Genomic DNA, 16,331 nt, shown 5'->3' on the forward strand with positions numbered 1-16,331 from the left:
TCTGTCATATTCCTCCCCATGTACTACTGCTGCTGCAACAGAAGTCTGAGGGTGGCAGCTCCTGGAAGGCCACGTATGAATGTGTCAACCTCTTGAGAAAAAGGCCGAGCACCCTGGCTGGCTCTCAGCCAGAGAATGTTCTCAAACCTAGGTTGTGTGGCTTTGTTTGAAATGTTGGGAGTTTTGCTTTTATTTATAATGTTTTGCCTCTTTTTTTTTTTTGAGTTTTGGGAGATTATAAATAGTATCTGAACAGACTCTAAGGAGCAAGGGCTACCTATGTTTTCTTCTTACTGGTAGCCCCGGGTACCAGGCAGAGCACAGTTAAGGAGGATTTCTGACATCGTCGTTGTTCTTTATACTTAATACTATGTATTACGGTGTTTGGTAATAATGAAGATATTCCAGCAATAACTTTTCAAAAATCATCACAGCTAGGGAGTTTTTAAAAGACTATTGATGCCATGTTTTCAATCACATCCATATCCACAGAGAGCAATGTTGCCTTTGAATACAGTGACCAATTTTAACCCCACTTGATATGTGGGGGGGAGTGGGAATGGTCAGCAAGAATATTGCAGGTCCGTAATCCCAAAGGCTAAGGTTTGGTTTAGCCCTTGGTTACTTCTGTGATAACAATCTTCCTTATCCCCTCAACCCATTATGACTGAGTCTGATTCCCTGGTGAAGTTCATCAAGATGATATTTTAATGGGGGACTGGGCCTCATAGGAAGCCTCTTTCTGACAGGCTTCTTTCTACTCCTCTGCATCTGTCATTAGCAAGAAGATATTGGTCCTCTTAGCTGAAGACAATGATGATTCATATCTGTAGGTGGGGCTGAAAAGACGTATGATGAATACTCCTTTCCACTTTAGACCACAGAGATGACTTTTTTAAAAAATTTATGGTTGGAATACATGCAGGTTTAGATGCTGATTGATTTCAATCGTAGCCCCTGTTCTCTCCCTCCTCTTTCCCTACCCTTGCAATGTGACTTTGCAGCTCCTCCCTTTAAGACTTAGAGTCTTTCACTACACCTTGAATCTAGGCTGGCCGTTTGACTGGCCTTAGCCACTGGAATGCAATGCAAGTTACAGTGTGTGAGTTCCAAGCCTAAACCTCAAGTGTGCACTTCCACTTTCTTTCTTGGAAACTGCCTTTGCTTAGTGAACAAGCTCTGGCTAGCCTGCTGGAGGACGAGAGATCCTATTGGGGGCGGAGAGGAGCTGTCTTAGCTGAAGCTATCCCAGACCAACCAGCCCAGAGCTAACACACCAGCTGACCACAAATGAATTAGCAAGCCCACCAAGATCAGCTGGACTCAGGTGAGATTATCAGAGCCATTCAGCCAATTTATAGTCTCATGAAAAATACTAAATGGTGGCTATTTTAAGCCACAAATGTATAGTTATGAAGCAATAAGTAACTAATACATATAACCAATCTTTTTTTTTCCTGATTGCCAGGAAGTTCAGAGTCAAATTTGAAGACCAGCCCACAGAATCTATATTCATTCATTTATTCATGTTTATTTTATGGCTAAAATATTTGCAATCGTCTCTCTCCTTGGTAGTAAATTTAAAAAATTTAACAACCTATTGTTTGCCATGTTGGTTCTAAATCCAAATCAATCCCTGTTTTAAATATTTAGGTGGATTTTACTTATCAAGATTAGAAGAGATGACTCTAGAGCAGGGTTGGCAAACATTTTCTGTAAAGAGCCAGCTAGTAAATATCTTAGACTTTGCAAGCCATACAATCTCTGTCATGACTACTCAACTCTGCCTCTGTAGTGCTGGAGCAGTTCTGGACTACATGTTAACAAATGGGAAGGGCAGTGTTCCAAAAAGCTTAATTATCCAAACAGGTGGTGGATAGGATTTGGCCCTTAGGCCACAGTTTGCTACCCCCGATCTAGAGCAATCTATGTGCCTGTGCAAAAACATCTTCACCTTGGAGTTTCCGTCATGGCTCAGTGGTTAACGAATCCAACTAGGACCCATGAGGTTGCAGGTTTGATCCCTGGCCTCGTCAGTGGGTTCAGGATCCAGAGTTGCTGTGATCTGTGGTGTAGGTCGCAGACACGGCTTGGGTCTGGCGTTGCTCTGGCTCTGGCGTAGGCTGGTGGCTACAGCTCCGACCCCTAGTCTGGGAACCTCCATATGCCACGAGTGCGGCCCTAGAAAAGACAAAAAGACCAAAAAAAAAATACAAATTCATCTATACCATGATCCCCTCAACTTTATTTTGTCTCAATTACTTTGAAAAAACGGACAAATTAAGTGACTTGACTCCTCTATCAGAAGACAAGAAGGGGCTGACTCTAAAGCAATGCTTTATAGACTAACAGCATTTGTACCAGGGCAAGTATTATACCAAACAATTTAACATTCCCGAGCCACTTAGTCCATAACTGGTTACTTAGTTAATGTTGAAGGCCAGAGTGACACATTCGATGTCTCATTTGTTTTGTTTCACTTCCCAGCCTCTAATATTCGTTTAACAAATGCACCCTGTATGTCACAACGAGGATGGGGCTCCAGTCGTACTTGCCTACTCGGAGCTCCCTGAATGTATTGTGCTATTTCACGCCTCTCTAGCTCTGCACACAATGTTCCTTCTGCCTGGAACACACTTAGCCCTCTTCTCTTACTGGCTAACGCCCACTCGCTGATCAAAACTCAGCTCAATGATACTGCCTCTTGGAAGACTTCCCTGAGTGCACCTCCACCTCCTCACCCTCAGCCTCCTGTCTGCACACTCAGTCTCAGCATTTATTCTACAAAATTAATAATTAAAATAGTTAATAATGCTTATGTGGTACCAGGTACTTACTATGTGCCAGACACTTAAATATAGTCATATAACTGAAATTATCAGTGTATTTGCCTATTTCCCCAATCCAATCATACATTCAAAAACATATTGAGTGTCTCACAACTCTTATGCTAGGCAAAAAGAGAGAAATAAAACACAAGCCTATACTATAGAATAGAAGCCCATTGAGGGCACACTGTGTCTTATTTGTCTTTACTTCTTAACACCTAGGAGTGTCCAGAGCAGAGATTTTAAATGAATATTGGATGAATAAGTGAATGAATGACAATAGCTAACACTCATACAGTACATAATATAAGCCAGGCAGTGTTCTAAGCTCTTTACATTTCTAAACTCATTTAATTTTTAAAATGACTTTATGGGGTAGCTAGTATAATTATTACCATTTCATATTTGGGGAACTGGAGTCACAGAGAATTTTTAAGTAACTTGCCCAAGGTCACACAGACAGTACGTGACAGAACTGGTTCCAGAGTCCACGCTCACAACCACTGGAGGAAATGAAAGCTTGAGTGACTCAGCATCCATCCATTGCCACTCCTGAAAAAGTAACTCAAAGGATGTATCTTGAGGACATGTGTGGTCTGGTGGTAGCAGTTATGTGCTTGAGCCTAGGAGTCAGGTAGAAGCACGTTCACATTTGCCCTCAAGTGCTCAGTGTAAGTGACCAATGTTGTTGGAAGTGTTGATAGTGCCTCCAAAGCCCACCCTCCCATTGGAGTTGAGAATGCGTTACAGCTGTATTCTCAACTCCAAGCTGACTCCTCCCACTGCCCTCTCTTCCTCTCAAATGGCCATGTATTGATGCTTGAAGGATGACTTCAGTACATCTTTGCAGCAAGTTACTGCTCTTTTGACTTTCCTAGTGGCAAGCAGCGTTATACAGTAGATCCCCCTATGCTGGTCTACCCCAATGGACACTTAAGCAAACTAGCCTTTTGAAGAAGACTACCAAGGAATGTCCAGAATGCTGGTCAACCTGGTTGGCCATGTGCATTTTTTTTTTTTCCAAGATTGCTGTCAGTCACTTGCTGATGGATGGCTTTGGAAGTCCCCATGGAACCTCCCCAAGGCAATATGCTCCATGGGGAAGACACAGACAGGGACTGGCCTGCAGCTGTCTCTGAGGACAGGCTTACTCTGGTGAAAAAGAAGGGACACATTTCCAATAGAATTTTGCTTTTAACAAAGACATAGGTTTGGAAAGTTTTAGGTTTACACATTAGGACATTAGAAAATGAAAGTGACTACAGAGTCTCCACAGACCCTTGAAATACACGATCCCTCGGAGTGTAAAACAAATGTGCCCATTTTCCTGTCTCAAGGCAGTTTTCTTCAAAATGTTAGACTCTCCCCTTTTACTCCCTTTGCAATTAGGGAACTAGGAGGAAGCAAAGAGGTAATTTGCTGGAGACCTCCACTGATGGCCTTAGAGGGCCTCACAAAAATGTGCCAGGGCAGAACTAGCTTTCACAAGCCTTCAGTTCTCAGTTGAGGCACAAGAGACGCCTGTAACAATTCCACAGTTCAAGAATCAGCTCTTACACACAACCATGTTCCACTGCAGAGCCGTGTGAGATTGTATCTGTGAGAACATGGTAAGATATGAGAAGATAGTCTACTCCTTCCTCCTGTACCGCTTTCCTCCCAGTCAAGAATTAATTCTGGGCCATCTCCAGGAAAGTATTGATTGCCTGGCTGGAAGACGTGAGAAACATCCAGCTGACCAGTGTTCTTGAGCACCCACAAACACACTTTTCAGAGCTTGGGTAGAATTTATTGCATCTTATTTTCCAATCGAAAGAACCCAAGTGTTACTGTATTTACAGCCCACGTCATACAATTTAATACTTAATTCTGATTGTTTTCATATGCAAAACTTGCATTTTCATATGCAAAACTTGCATTCCAAGCTAGATCATAAACTTACTGAGGGCAGGGGGGATCATGTCTTTACTTCTTTTGAATCCTCTGCAGAACCAAACACAGAATGAAGGAGTGCAGTACCGGTGGTCAAAGGGCAGTGACCACGGGGAGATCTGGGTGGTTTCTCTGCCCATGACCCCTTCAACTGGGAGTAAGAGCTACAGGAAGCACATAAGCCTCTGGGATGCAATTTCCTCATCTTAAAATTGTCCCGCTTATGTTACTGGTTTGTTGGGAGGATCAAATAAGATAACGTACGTGAAAGTATTTTTGTAAACCAAGATTTCCTAGCTACTGAAATGTAAGAAATCTTCAGATCAGGCACTTAGTAAATGTCTGATTGATTGTTAATGATAAAGGTATTGTCTTCCCTTCTTCCGTATATTCACTTCCTTTAAGGGTTTTATTTCTCAGGATTTAATTTTATCTGAGTGGCAAAGTCATTCCATGTCTTCCTGAACCTGTGTGAAATGTCTCCCAGTGCATTTCGCCCATAGGTAGCTTAAAATTTGATTGATATCTAAGCAAATCCACCCAAAAAGTCACAAAGCATGCCATGGTCACATCTATCAGACAGGCCTCCTGGAGATCAATGCATTTATAACCCACTAGGGTTTTCAGAGCCTTTCTTGTGCTACTTCAGCTCACTCAATTGTACCCAAGGCAAGGATTATGTATATTTCTATATTCTAGCACATACTTGATACACGCGAGTGGCAGATTGTTGCTCTAAGCCCAGGCCAGCTGAGAAGAAAATGAAAAACGTGGCACCTCGTCTGAGCAATTTTACAGAGATGACACTATGAAACAGGCTTCTGGAATTGTTCATTTATTTATAGTCTTTATTTTCTGTTTGTTCTTAGCAGAGGAGACAATCTCTCTATAGTAACAGAATTCTCTAAGATACATTAGAAAAATCTTCTTTCAAACATGTTTTTTCCTCAAATGCTTCTGGAAGACATAAAGTTTAGGCACAGGGTTTCTTCTCACTTAAGTGGAGAAAAAAAATGGAGATGCTAAGACATAAAATAAGTTGTATATTCTAGTGATTAACTTGGGCAGATTTCTGATTTGCCATCTAAACTCTGGATCCAAATAACATGAAAGTAAAAATAACTACAGAACTGATGACTTGTTTCTGGTAAGTATTGTCATCTCTCACTGAAAATTTTTAGTTTTAATTAATTCATGAAAGCTATGCAAGCCTATTTTTTCCTAGATTAAATTATAGAGTATCAACTGCAGGACTTATATACAGAGTTGAAGCATTTCATTGGCATACTTAATCCAGACCAGTTTTAAACTTCATTGAGGAAAATATTTATGATGCTCTTTTTATGGGACATAAAAAGAGGAATCTCTTTTTCAGAATTAACCAATCTAGAACAGTTTTTTGAAATCTAATTTCTTTTCTTTTTCTTTTATTTTCTTATTTTTATGGCTGCGCCTGCAGTATATGGTAGTTCCCAGGCTAGGGGTCAAATCAGAGCTGCAGGTGCTGGCCTACACCACAGTCACGGCAATGCCAGATCCAAGCCACACCTTCGACCTACACCATAGGTCACACCAACACCAGATCCTTAACCCACTGAGTGAGGCCAGAGATTGAACCCAAATCCTCATGGATACTATTTGGGTTCACTACCACTGATCCATGACCAAAACTCCCTAATTTATTTTCTTTTCAAAACTTTTTTTGTATAGAAAGTTTAAAATGTACTCAAAGGTAGAATAATAAAAATGCATCCAACTTTCGTTCTATGAACCCATCATTCAGCTACAACATAATGCTCAATCTTGTGAAGCCTGATGTTTAGTTACCATTAGTAGCCAGTAAAATTAAACTCACATTATATGCCAGTAAATTTTAAAGATCAAATATGATTGCATGTTTATTTACATATATTTTCCTAAATAATTTTATTTTTATCAGTCATTATTCTTCCTCACTCTCAAATCTGTCTCACTTCTCCAGAACTGAAGCGAGGCCAACCTCTTTCATATTTCAATGGAAGATGTGGTGGATTTTAAATGAATTAGTTATTCTCTTCCTATGACATTGTGCCTTGCTCCTTTTGTCTGAAATGTTGCAGAAAAATACTGATGATGGGAAGGAAGCGTTTCCAACAATAAAACTGATCCTTTGTCCCTTTGCTCTAACACTAACCAGTGGCAGAATGAGGGGGACGGGCCATTCCGTTCTTGTACTAAAGGGAGAAAGAGCTTCAGGAACAAATATTACAACCTAAATGTTTCAAGGTGGGGGGTTTCTTGTACGTAATAGATTACTTATATATTTGATTATATATCTGAATAAATTTTTGCAGAGTACAAATAGTTGGCTGTATAGAATTACTATTTTAAGATTTATCAACATGTATACCAATTTGTAGCCAAATCATATTCATAGGGAGCCTAAAATAATAATTTTTTTAGAAGACATAAATTAGCATGATGAAGTTGGGTAGAAGTTGTATGGCTTTAACAAAACTTTGGAAGGAGTTCCCGTTGTGGCTCAGCTGGTTAAGAACACAACTAGTATCCAGGAGGGTACAGGTTCGATCCCTGGCCTCGCTCAGTGAGTTAAAGGATCTGGCATTGCAGCAAGCTTGGTGTAGCTCTCGGATGCAGCTCAGATTTGGCATTGCTGTGGCTGTGGCCTAGCCTGGTCAGTCTGATTTGACCCCTAGTCTGGGAACTTCCATATGCTGAAGGTGGGGCCCTAAAAATAAAAAAAAAAATTGATTTCTTCTTTTACATTGTTCCCAAGTTTAAAAAGTGCAAAACTGGAGTTCCCTTCCTGGCACAGAGGAAACGAATCCGACTAGGAACCATGAGGTTGCCAGTTCGATCCCTGGCCTTACTCAGTAGGTTAAGGGTCTAGTGTTGCTGTGAGCTGTGGTGTAGGTCGAAGACACAGCTCAGATCTGGTGTTGCTGTGGCTGTGGTGGAGGCCAGCAGCTGTAGCTCCAATTAGACCCCTAGCCTGGGAACTTCCATTGCCATGAGAGCAGCCCTAAAAAGCAAAAAAAAAAAAGAGTAAAACTCCTACCTAGATGGTAACATGTACCATTCGCCCAGTTTTAGGATCCTTGATTGCTCTTGGGAACAAGTATACTGCTGTGGCATGAAGTGGAAGGTATAATTTGGAGCCAGATGAGAGAAAAAAGGCTCCTCTCAGAAGTAATATATTCATGTAACTGTAAAAGTTATTTTAGAAAAGCCTTAATAATTTCACCAAGTAATCTAAAGCTAAATTTCATAGGCAAGTTCCTTACAGAACTATCACAAACTTTATAGAACTCAAGCCTTCTATGGAGGAAGGTTTTAAAACTTCTTTGAAAACAAATGCAATGGGGATAGCAAGCCATAAAGGGAACTGCAGTGTTAATCATTGTTTGCTTTATCATCCAGAGTAACTTGTTTTGCATTCAGTGAAGATTCAGAGAAATGTAAGGATGAATATTTATTATAATTCATTCCTGTGTGGACTTTTAGGGTCCAGGATAATAGCTTTTCGTTTTGCTTCAATAGTTAGACTCTGAAAGGAATCTGGAAAGTGCTGCGCACAGGAGTGGTGCTCAGTTGAAACTGGGCTCATCTCCAGCTCTGCTTAGGAGTTTGTCGCTATCTCCATGTGATATTGAAGGGAGTGAGGAAAGTAAACTTCCTTAATTAGAGCATGGTTCCAATGACCTTATTTCACTATGGAAGAAATAAATTGCATTTCCTCCTCAGCATATGCGCAATGAATCTCTGAGATACAGTGATATGGCTACATAGTCAGAAACAAGCATTTATTTATTTAAGAGAAGTACGCACTTCATAGGAAAACTTTCAACTTAACAGAGGGGGTAGGGGGAAGACATTTAAGAAAAGATCCAGTCAGTAAACCTAAGGAAAGCAAGGTGGGTGGGGAGGAAACAACAATGAAGTATAAGAAGGAATAAAAATAAAAAGGAATGAATAAAAATAAATATATCAGTTATCACTAAAAATTTGAATGAGTTGCATTTCCCTTTCAAAAGACAAATTTCCAGAATGAGCTCAAAAACCAAAATTGAACTATGTATAAGAAATTCACTTCAGAGTTCCCGTCGTGGCTCAGTGGTTAACGAATTCAACTAGGAACCATGAGGTTGCAGGTTCGATCCCTGGCCTTGCTCAGTGGGTTAAGGATCTGGCGTTGCCATGAGTTGTGGTGTAGGTTGCAGACGCGGCTCGGGTCCCGCATTGCTGTGGCTCTGGTGTAGGCTGGCAGCCACAGCTCCAATTGGACCCCTAGTCTGGGAACCTCCATATGCCACAAGAGCGGCCCAAGAAAATGGCAAAAAGACAAAAAAAAAAAAAAAGAAAAAAAAAAGAAAAAAGAAAAGAAATTCACTTCAAATACAGTGACAAAGGAAGCTTGAAAATAAATGGTTGGGTATGCATATGTCAGACAAATCCAAAAGCACGAGAGGCGATGTTGATACCAAAGGCAAGGCCAAAAGCATTAAATAGGAATAAGAGGATGGAATGATTAAAGGCACTGTGGCAGATTCCTAAATGCCTATGCCCATCCCTCATCACCCTTGCTAACAAAACCTAAACTTAATTTGTCACAGCAAAGCATCCAAATACAGATCGTTGCTCCCATCCTCTTTTATAATTAGGGGTGGACAATATGTTGTGAGCAGAGGTTAGTGAGTAAGGCCTGTTGAAGTCTGATTCAGTTGGAAGCTATTCCTTTCTGCCTTCTTCTTTTTCCTCCTTCCCGATTGGAATATGTATGTGATGGCTGGAGTTACAGGAGCCATCTTGCAACAATGACTTGGAGATGACCACCACTCTTACTGAAGGTGGAAAAGCAGAAACACAGACCTTGCATTCCAGATGACCACGGAGCCACCCACCAGCCGTGAACTTCTTTTAACAGGGATCTTTCTCGTTTGAGAGAAATTTATGTGTATTTAGTGAAGCCACTTTCCTTGGGTATCATTTCACATGCAGCTCAATTTCCCCCGGTACAGATACAAACATGAAAAAATGTAATAGTTGTCAGCTATTAACTAAAAAACAGCATAAAATTTTTAAAAAGTCAAAACTACTAGGAAGAGAAGCAGAATCTGATGAAATGACAACCATAGTAGTAGATAACCTCTTTCAAAACATGATAATATGAAGTCAAAAACAAGAATCCAGAAGACTATAATATGATCTGTAAGTTTATTATACATGCATGTGTATGAGTGTGTGTGTGATTAATGTACAGTATAAAAACTATAAATTTTTACCTTACAAAAAGAGAATATGCAATCTTTTTCTATGTGTATGGAACACTTACAAAATCAATCATGGACTTGGCCATAAAAAATGAAAGCATATTGTGGTTTGGGTACAGAAGAAAGGTGATGGAACCAGACAGTCTGTTCTATAGCTTGCTGGCAGAGTGACCTTGGGCAAGTTACTTAACCTTTCTGCGCTTTGTATGAATCATAATAGGTAGAAGTGTTATTTTTTATAATTATTACCATCCCTCCTGACCTAGCATTTTCCAGCTTGATGTCCATTTACCTACATCAAGCTGCTAGGGTTGCTTCTAACTAAGTCTGGGTAGAGGTGCCAGGCCATCAGATGCTATCCCTGGTGGCTGTTTCCATGGGGAGGGTCAGGGTGGGATAAAAGGTTGACATTTCTCCTTTTGGCCTCAACTGAACAGTAAACACAACGCTGTCTAGCACAGAACTCAAGAGCGCCAGAAGAATGTTAAATGGAGGAATTGTTACTTGCAGGAAAAGAAACAGGCACCATGTTTCCAATTATTCTTCATTTCAGACAACAACTAGCTGTTTCCGCTGGCTGGCACAGTAGCTGAATGGGGAACACTATTGAGTAAACGCTGCTGAAGAAGGATGATTGTGGGCCCGTGAATTTTTTTGACACAGTCCCAGCTTTATTTTTGCTTATTGCTGGCAAGCTAATACCAGGGACATTAGGAAACAATTGACAAAATCTTCATAAATGAGGCTTAAAGGACAAGGAGTGCCTATGGCCCTCCATATATAAACTTTTTGTACCAACAAGGGTCACTTGAGACATTAGGCAGAACCTCTAAATTTAGCTGCTGGATACAAAAAGGAAAAACACGTATCAATCTTTTTTTTTTTTAAGCCCACAAAATAAAACATTTTTTTTATCACAAAAGCAAAATGTTGAAGTATTTATCATATTTTTAAATAGGTCAAGAAAAGAGAGTATTTTCATAAGTACAGTAATATATGAAAATAAGAAGATTATTATAAATACAAGAAAGGACTATTAATTATATATTGTAACAATTATTTCATAAATATAAATTATAAACATACAGACTGTAACATAAATTATAAGTATTGAATACATGTATATATATTTTAATCCAATGAAATTTAATGAAAAATATTATATAAATAAGAAACTGAAATGTTTTATCCCTGAACTTAGAGAACAGAAATGAACTGACGATAGTTTCTTCACTCATTTTAAGTCACAAACCATTAATCTCTCTGATGTCAGCTGGGAATGAATCGGGTATTTGTTCCTTTGCTTTTGGGGACCTCTAATAGCATCAGCAGAGTGATATTTATGTTTTTGCATATTTTTCTATACCTCAAATATGTTGATGTACAAATAGATAAACGAGGATGGTTAGTTTTTTGGTCCAAAATGTTTCCTAGCTCTCTGGCTATTGCTACTTTCTCTCAGCATTATTTTTGCATATCAATTCTTCACCCGTCCCCACTCCTTCCTCTCTTTAAAAAAGTTTTGTGTGATTGCAAAATAGGCTCCCATTTTTCTGCTTAGAATGACCTTCTCGCTAACTTCTCCACCCAGAAATATCCTTTCTCAGCCTTTGCTTAAGCTGTTGTCATTCACAGAAACTCCATCTTCTTTCCTTGTGCAAGAGAATATCAAACTCAGGAAGAAATTCTTTCCAACTGTGGGATTTCAGACTTACTCAGATATAATTCAATTGCTTTCCAAATGAAGATACATATTGGGCGCCCATTTACCAGGAAGGAAGACAGACTGGGGAAGAGGGACAGAAACATGGAAACAAAGACGAGGGAGGCAGAGAACAGACTTCCTCTGTCTGAATTATACTAGAAGCTAAGATTCTGTCCTCTTTCTGTAACCCTGTTGATTAGTACAATTCTATTAGGACTAATGAATTTTTTAAAAAATTCAACTTGGCAGATAGTAGTACATATTTACCAGATTGAATAGATCAAAATCAGTATTAAGAGCTACATTAAAATGATGAGGTTTTTTCTGGCCTAGAAGGTTTTTGTTGTTTTTTTTTAAAGGATTATTACTATTTTTTTAATTCAAAAACCTATCTTCCTAAAATTTGTATGAGTCTATCTAATCATATAAGGCACAGGATCATCTTGTATTCCTGCCTTCTCCCAACACATGGAGGTCAGATACCTTGTACTGCCCTCATCCTCATGATGGGAAGAGATGCCACAAAGTAATTTTATTTATTTATTTATTTATTTATAGTTTGAATTGTTTTTTTTTCTTGTTTTATTATTCTAATTTTTTTCCACTGTACAGCATGGGGACCCAGTCGCTCTTACATTTATACATTTTTTTTTTTCCGACCCTTTGTTCTGCTGCAGTATAAGTATCTAGACATAGTTCTTGATGCTACTCAGCAGGATCTCCTTGTAAATCCATTCCAAGTTGTATCCAATAACCCTAAGCTCCCGATCCCTCCTACTCCCTCCCTCTCCCCCTGGGCAGCCACAAGTCTATTCTCCAAGTCCACGATTTTCTTTTTGTGGAAAGGTTCATTTGTGCTGTATATCAGATTCCAGTTATAAGTGATATCATATGGTATTTGTCTTTGTCTTTCTGACACATTTCACTCAGTATGAGAGTCTAGTTCCATCCATGTTGCTGCAAATGGCATTATGTCATTCTTTTTTATGGCTGAGTAGTAGTCCATTGTGTATATATACCACATCTTCCTAATCCAACCATCTGTCGATGGACATTTGGGTTGTTTCCATGTCCTGGCTATTGTGAATAGTGCTGCAATGAACACGCGGATGCATGTGTCTCTTTTAAGTAGAGTTTTGTCCAGATATATGCCCAAGAGTGGGATTGTGGGGTCATATGGAAGTTCTATGTATAGATTTCTAAGGTATCTCCAAACTGTTCTCCATAGTGGCTGTACCAGTTTACATTCCCACTAGCAGTGCGGGAGGGTTCCCTTTTCTCCACAACCCCTCCAACACTTGTTATTTGTGGACTTATTAATGCTGGCCATTCTGACTGGTATGAGGTGATATCTCATGGTAGTTTTGATTTGCATTTCTCTTGTAATCAGTGATGTTGAGCATTTTTTCATGTGCTTGTTGGCTATCTGCATATCTTCCTTGGAGAACAGTCTATTCAGGTCTCCACAAAGTAATTTTGAAGAATAAAGAAGTATTAAGAAAAACAGAGAAGGGGTTCTGAGGAAAATGCAACATATGAAATCAGGAATCTTTCTCTTCATGTAATTTATAAGGTTTTTTGTTTGTTTGTTTGTTTTGATTTTTCTTGTCCCCTGGTACTTGTTTTCTCTTCACCTTGCAGGGAACTAACTTTTGCTTATACAGAGTGCCATCTGCCCTTCTGAAAAAGTGGGGTGGTGTTGGGGAGGGGAAAGATGGAGGATTAAAAGTCTTTAAGTTTGGAGAAGGAAAGTAAAAACTGAAAAAATTAAATTTAACTGTCAATTTCTTCCTCATATATCACTTCTGGTTACAAGATTATTTGTTGGAGATGAAGATCATGTTTTTACAAACCTAACTCACATCATCATTTTAGTCTCTGATGTGTCCCTCTTCCATTTATTGGTCAATAAAGAAATTCATCTCACCCAGAATTCAATCATTTAAAATGAGTCACAATGCATGACTCAAGATTCAACTAGCAACAGTATTTTTCTTCATATTAGATTTAATGTTTCCTTCAAGATTGCCTTGTTGATTAGTTTCTTCCCCACTCCCAGGTAGCTGTAGATTTTTGTTACACTATGTTGTATGAATACAAGTGGTGTATGTATATATAAAGTAAAATGTGTAAAAATATAGTGTTTGGAGTTCCCATTGTGGCTCAGCGGAAATGAATCTGACTAGTATCTACGAGGATGTGGGTTCGATCCCTGGCCTTGCTCAGTGGGTTAAGGATCTGGCATTGTGGTATTGTCGTAAGCTGTGGTGTAGGTGGAAGACACGGCTTGGATCTGGTATTGCTGTGGCTGTGGTGTAGGGTGGCAGTTATAGCTCCAATTCGATCCCTAGCCTGGGAACCTCCATATGCCGTGGGTATGGCCCTAAAAAGACAAAATAAATAAATAAATAAAAATAAAAATATAGTGTTTGAATTGTGCTATAACTATAAACACAAGTTTAAAGAAAAATGTTGATTTTTGCCAATTTACCCAAGGACAAACTAAAACAAACACCAAATTACAGAATACATCTTTCATTTTTGAAATCAAGTAATTTTTTACTCAAATTTTATGAATTTGACTCAGTCATTTCTCATATGCTAGGGATTTAAATCTCCTTCATATATTTGAATTATTCATCACAGATGTCAAGCATTACACAAAGATTTATGGTAAAATTAATACTATGGATCAGGTATAAGTGGCTGCTCCCCAATTGTGCTTGATAGCATTTCTATCTTTTGGTGGTTCCTGAAAAGTTTAACAACAGGTTTGTGTAAATCAAAGCCTTTCTTGCTTCTGTTACTACAGGAGATGCAAAACAGGAGGACTCGAATTCATATTATCTATCTTTGCTGAGTCATCTGGTATGCTCACTGATAGATTAATCCATGTGCAGCTCTATTAATCAATCCCGAACCAAATCCTTCAAAGGTTTTTCATTGCTCCTGGTCAAAGGTGAAGGGCTCACACTTCCAGGTCTTGCATTCAAAGCCTTTCTCCATGGGCCCCAGTTTATGCTCCTACTCCATCTCTTCTGTGCTGGTCCCACATGTCTACTCACTCACTGTTCCCCAAATGCATCCTGTACCTTTCCACCTTCGGGCATTGACTCAAGCTTTTCTTCTCACTTGGAATATCTTCCTTTTGCAATACAAACCCAAGCCTACTTACTCTCTTCATACATTTTGTATATTTTAATTAAACAAAATAGGCATGACTACATTCTCTTCGGGAAAAGATTCAAATAATATAGAGGCATATATATACTGCAAAAACTGAAAGTCCCTATTAATTCTAGCCCTTCCCTTCCTCCCCTACCACCTGCCAATTGCACTCCCTCTGCCCAACTTGCTGGTATCCTTCCAACAATTTCTCCCTGCATTTAATATATACATACAGTTTCTGTTTATCTTGTTTTTAGGTAAGTGGGGTTAAACTACATACTCTGTTCTGTGGCTAGCTTCCTCCTCTTCAAGACCTATACTAAATTTCCCCTCTCTCCTGAAGCCCCTCTCACTGCTTTAGCATCCTGCCTCATCCCTCATTACCCTGCCCTGACCGTTTAGTTCTTGCCATCTGTGATACTCTGTTGACTTCTGATTCATCTCTTTATGACACTGGGTTTTTAACCTGTATTATGTGTGAGTCTTATCACTAGAATGTAAAGTCTTTGAAGACAGAAACTTATCTTCATCTTTTGTGATGTTTATTTTTAAAAATTTTTTTATTTTTTTGTCTTATTAGGGCTGAACTCGCGGCCTATGGAGGTTCCCAGGCTAGGGGTCAAATCAGAGCTGTAGCTGCCAGCCTAAGCCAGAGCCACAGCAACTCAGGATCCAAGCCGCGTCTGCGACCTACACCACATCTCACGGCCATGCCGGATCCTTAACCCACTGAGCGAGGCCAGGGATCGAACCCGAAACCTCATGGTTCCTAGTTGGATTTGTTTCCACTGCACCACGACGGGAACTCCTTTTTTGTGATGTTTAAAACAGTACTGTGCACAGAGTAGGTATTCAAAACTATTTTGCTGAAGTAAGTGAACTTCACGTTCCCCATTTCCTGATATAAGGTGGGAAAACTCTGCTTAAGTGGAGAGAAAAATTAAAATGTACTCTAACAAAGTACTTGGGAGTTTTCATGGTCTCTCCTAAGAATTGTCCCAATCTTTCTACATGATGGGTTGGTGGATTTCTACAAATCAACTGAGAAGCCCAACAATTTTGTGAGAAGTCAGAGACCCCAGGCCAAATATTTCTTCTCTCTCAGACCAAGTTCAGCTCCACCAGTTAAAAACCCTGAGATGAAAACACTCTTATAATGAAGGGGCATTTTCAGCACAGACTAATGAGGGAAAGAGGGAAGTACAGATTATCCAAGGAAAACACTCTCTCAGACTTTTAGATCTGAAATTTCAGCTCTCACTGAACCACTTCTCCAGTGGAATTAATCATGGGCATAACAGCCCCAGCAATTCAAAAAGCCTTTCACTCTTCCTTTTAACATAAAAGCCATAAAGTCACACTTGACAGTCCTTTTAAAAACGTTATTTTCTCAGATCACAGAGAAGGTGAAATAACCAGTAAAATAGA

The 16,331-nt window shown here is 39.4% G+C and overlaps 1 protein-coding gene and 1 long non-coding RNA gene across 13 annotated transcripts in view; one reads left to right on the forward strand and one right to left on the reverse strand.

The window, feature by feature from the left end:
* MKLN1 (muskelin 1) overlaps positions 1 to 16,331 on the reverse strand; it is a 338,714-nt gene that overhangs the window by 281,533 nt on the left and 40,850 nt on the right. The gene's annotated exons all lie outside the window — the stretch shown is intronic.
* Positions 1 to 16,331, forward strand: part of LOC106506781 — a 277,552-nt gene that overhangs the window by 105,322 nt on the left and 155,899 nt on the right. The window lies entirely within an intron of this gene.

This window comes from Sus scrofa, chromosome 18 (genome assembly GCF_000003025.6).
Source record: "Sus scrofa isolate TJ Tabasco breed Duroc chromosome 18, Sscrofa11.1, whole genome shotgun sequence".
Taxonomy (NCBI): domain Eukaryota; kingdom Metazoa; phylum Chordata; class Mammalia; order Artiodactyla; family Suidae; genus Sus; species Sus scrofa.